Here is a 4889-nt window from a genome sequence, read left to right as displayed (position 1 = left end):
TCGCAACACACTAGCCCTCAGCCTGAAGGTGGGGCCAAGACAGGCCGCCATGAGTAAGAAAATAAAGCAAGTGTGTAAACATAAAGATAAAATTGTTTCCTGGGTGAGATTTGGAAATAAGAAGGGAAGAGAGATGGAAGCTATAGTTTCTTTTGCTTAGCGGAGGAAGATAACATAAGTGAGCCACTGGAGTAATTAAAACAGTAAATGCTCGAGCTTCATTCATGTACCATCCAAGAAACTGGTGGACAGTCTGCTTTTCTTGAGTCTTGAGAAGTGGGTGGTTCTGAGTCATCTCCTGAAAGTACAGAGAAAGAACGTATTAAAAAACCGAACACCCTCATCTCAAAATGGATGGTTCTTACCTTCCCTTTGCTTGTGTTAGCTGCTCCTGATAACCCTTCCCTGTGCCTTTTTTCTGTGCAGCTTGTTTGCTCTTGTTATGATTATGCCTTTGTAAAGTAACAGCTGTCACTCTGTCTACATGATATAAAACTTCCTTTTAAAAACTTTTAACATTTCCCTTTAAAATTTCCTTATAGTAGCACCTTTTCTTCCTCCAAATCAGCTCCTTCTGCCTTCGCTTCTTCCAAGTGAATGCATTTTTGTGAAAGAAACTTAGTAAAGTTTTCCAGAACCAACAGCTTAACATTATTTTTCTCCCACACAGAAAAGAAGGTATGAATAGAGAGCTGTTTATGGCCACTAGTAGATAATTTTATGTTTTCGTTTCTCCATAGACATTACCCCTTCCAGTGTGCCTCTGTAGGTCTCTTAAGTTCAACTGCTTTCTTTGTCGTGTTGGTTCCCGCCTCCCCACTTTCTCGGAAGTCAGTTGCTAATGTGAGGAAGTGATAATGCATAATCTTAATCTATTTGTCTGTCTTTACACCAATATCACACTGTCTCAATTATTATAGCTTTATAATAAGTCTTGATATCATGTAGTATAAAACTTCCAACTTTCTTCTTTCCTTTTTTCCCTCTATCCATCTTTGAGTCAGTTTATTAATTTTCCATAAAACACCTGCTGGGGTTTTTACTGCGTTTATATGGAATCAATCACGATTTATCAAGAGCTTCCATATAATCCCATTGTTATTGTATTTTGGAGGAACATTCTTCTAAGTCCTACAGCACTCTTCTGTCAATTTGTTGTACTGAGGTAATCTGGGTTTGCTGTGATACTGAACCTTGTGCCACTGGGTGTCAAATGCCATAATAGTTGCCCATGGTGGACAGTGTTTTGTGGAGTTCCCAGTTTAAGACAGGTTTGGAAGCAGGAGCGGCATCCACTTCCTAAACCACATGCCCCTGGAAACTCTATGAACGTGGAGAAAGGACAAGTTACAGAAAGGCTTCAGGTCTTTTGTTCATAGGATCCCTATCAGTCGTACTTGACAGCAATCAACAACAACAACAACAATTTCTATCAATAATGTTTTCAGCTTTTAATTGGAGAGTTTGCAAATCTTCTGATAGATATTTTTCTGACACTAGTATGTTTATTTTTATTTTTCCCTTTTCTTGTTGTGTACCATTAAATCAGTTCTGACTGGCATAGGAGGCATTGTCCCTCCTTCCCCAGTGGAGCATCTGTTGAATTTGAACTGTGCACCTTCGGAATTATAGTGCAGCTTCTTGCCACTAGGCCATGAGAACTCCCTTACACTAGTTTTTGTTGGATTTTTAAAAAAATTATGTTTTCAAAATACCATTTTCAAAATTGAGAGTTACTGGTATTCATAATGCTAGAAAAACATTGATTTCAGCATCATATAAACGCACATTAATTCTAATAGTTTTAAAATGGATTCTTTTGAGCTCTGGTGGCCTAGTCGCAAGAAACTACACTGAAATTCCAGAGGTGTGCAGTTCAAATCCACCAGGTCCTCTGCTGGAGAAGGAGGAACAATCTCCTGTACCAGTCAGATCTGATTTGATGGTACACTAATAATAATAATAATAATAATAATAATAAAGTAATTTTAAAAAATGTACTCTTTTGGGTACTCTATGCCATTTGAGAATGGGAGTTTTAATTTTTTCCTTTCCGATTCTTAATACCTTTTATATAATTTTCCTGCCTTATAATCCAAACCATGGTATTTTCAGTTGCTTGCTGCTTGCTATAATCTAAAAGTTGCACAGTGAATAAGGATGACAACGGAAGAACTGATGCCTTTGAACGGTAATGTTATTAGAGGAGAACTGAAGATTCAAACCCAATGACTGCCAAAAGAACAAACGAGTCTGTCTTGGATGAAGGATAGTGAAACTTCATCTCACGTAATTTGGGCATGTTGTCAGGAAGGACCCGATACTTGGAAAAAGACATCATGTTGGGAAAAGTGGAGGGTCAAATAATTAGAGGAAGAGTCTCAACAAGATGAACTGACACAGTGACTGCAGCAATGGGCTTGAGCATATCAGAGATGACAGAATGGTGCAAAGTTCACAGGGTTCCTATGTGTGGTCAAACAACAGCATATGAAAATCAAGACCTTTCATTGTTGTTAGTTCCTATCAAGTTGACTTCTAATAATAGAGGCTTTATGTATAATGGAATAAAATATTGGCCTGCACCTGTGCCATCTTCACAATTGTTGGTGTTTTTTAAATTTATTTTTGTGGATATTTCATTAATCCATCTCACTGAGTGGTCCTTCATTTTCTTTCTTTTCTCCCGCTCCCCCCCCCCCAGAGAAAACAGCTTTTATTGATGGCTATCTCCAGAAACCAAAAAAGCTATGTTCCCACTTTCAGTTATGTCAGGATCTTACATTGCTTCACCTGGGGAGGGTCTTGTATTTAATTGCCTCTTGGTTTTCGAAGGTCCAAGTCTTTCTCGTTCTCTTCTGCAGCCTAACTTAGAAACTGAGTACTAACACTATTTTGGTTTCCCCCAGCATTGCCTGCTGCAGTGACTTAGAAACAAGTGGAAATAGTAGAGGGGAAGGGGAAGCAGTTAGATGAGTAAGAAATCTCGTTTATCAAAGGTCCCTTCTGTTCTTCCTCAGTGATTTGATCCTTCATTGATTGCATTTCTCTTTGTGCTGGATCACACCTTTCTGGGATTTCTGCTGTCAGCCATGGACCTAACCCAAGAGCCATGAGATGAGCTAGCCCAAACTTTGGCACATTCCTGGCCCATAAAGGCTTGAAGTGATCAGTCAGGCATATTTTCCCACCCCTGTACATCTTTGCTGTCTTTCCATCCAGTTCAGGGACTGCAATTTCTGGAGCAGTAGTGGGAGATGTGACAGGAATATCAAACTCGATGTCAAACTCATATTTGAGGAGGTCATGGATGTACCAGCATTTTCCAAGTCACCGAGTCCCTACTTTGTTGGACTCCAGTCGGAACCAATCATTGTCTGCATTCTTATTGTTCTCCACATACTGAATAAGGGATTGATATTCCTCCTTTAGTCACTGTACCCATAACTCACGATCCTGGGGTCCGGCGTTAGTCTTCAGGACAGGGATCTCTGACACCACCCGCTGGGTGGCTTCATCCGCCATCTTGGACCAGGGACCAGAGGTCCTTCATTTTCATTGACCTTTTTCCAAACATGGTTTTCCTTTCAAGTGTTTGGTCTTTCTTGATGATGTGTCTAAAGTAAGTGATCCAAATCTCTCCATCCTCACTTCCAAGGAACATTTTGGTTGAATTTCATTAATACTGGTTTATTAATTCTTCTGAAAGCCTATGATTTATTCATTATTTTTTTCCAAAAATCATGATTCAAATACATAATTCTGCTACTCTCTTCCTTCATTTTTGTCCATTTCTCCAGTGCAACTGAGGTGCCTAAAAAGACCAGGACTTTGGTCAGGTGCACTTTAGTCATCAAGGTGACATTTATGATTTAAAAACCTTAAAAAGAGTTTTATTTTTTTTTCTTTTTTTTTATGCCTGCAGGTTTGCTCCATGAAATACATCACTTTATTTCTTTTTCTATAAACTTCTTGCCACTAGGCCAACAGAGCTCCCTACTTGGCTACTCTTTTTCCAAGACATATCTGTTTGTTCTTTTGGCAGTCCATGGGATATTCAGTACTCCTCTCTAACACTAGCACTTTGAGTGCCATTGATTCTTCTTTTGTCTTCCCTATTAATTGTCCAGCTCTCAGATGTGCAGCAGGTGATTGAAAAGATTATGGCCTGAATCAGGTACACTTTCATTTTCAAACTGACATCATTGCTCTTCAGTATCTTGGAGAGGTCCCTGAGAGTGGACTTGCCCAACACAATATGTCTCCTGATCTCATGACTGCTGGTGCCAAGTGTTTTCATAGTTGATAATTGATAATTTCACTCCTTTCTCCATCTATCATGATATTGCCTATAGGCCCAGTGGTGGAGACTTTTGTTTTCATTCTTTTTTATTACAATATATATTTAAATGAACAATGAAGATCATCCCCATGGGCCAGGCTGTAGAAGAGACATCCAGGATCTGGCGGCGGCATCAGCACAGCCTCTGCACCTCTTGTTCGGACTCCAGCAGGGTGAGAACGTCACCCTCATGCCCTGGACCTTTCTTGTTGCAGATGATGGAGCAGCTTTTGTTGTCCATGAACACCGCTCACACATATGCATGTACTGTCCTTGCAAGCCGGTTCTGCCCAACACCTTGGTGACTCTGGCCAGTTTAATAGATTGATATCCATAATGACTCCTCAGTGGTAGTCGGGCAGATCTTGTTTTCTTTTCTTTTTTTAAATTAGTGTTCATGAAAGTTGGCGAGCTCTGGTGGTCTAGTGGCAAGAAGCTATACTGCAATCCCAGAGGTGTATGGTTCGAATCCACCAGATGCTCTGCTGGAGAAGGAGGGACAATCTCCTCCTGTACCAGTCAGATCTGATTTGATGGCACACACACA

General features: G+C 40.1%; 1 pseudogene; it reads right to left on the bottom strand.

Moving 5' to 3' along the window:
- Nucleotides 1-3032: 3032 nt before the first annotated feature.
- On the bottom strand, nt 3033-3525 carry LOC102861806 (annotated as a pseudogene).
- Nucleotides 3526-4889: the final 1364 nt, after the last annotated feature.

This window comes from Elephantulus edwardii, unplaced genomic scaffold (genome assembly GCF_000299155.1).
Source record: "Elephantulus edwardii isolate Elephantulus edwardi_28Jun2011 unplaced genomic scaffold, EleEdw1.0 scaffold00017, whole genome shotgun sequence".
Taxonomy (NCBI): Eukaryota; Metazoa; Chordata; class Mammalia; order Macroscelidea; family Macroscelididae; genus Elephantulus; species Elephantulus edwardii.
The sequence above is the reverse complement of the archived record's forward strand: the minus strand, read 5'-3'. Positions and strand labels throughout refer to the sequence as shown.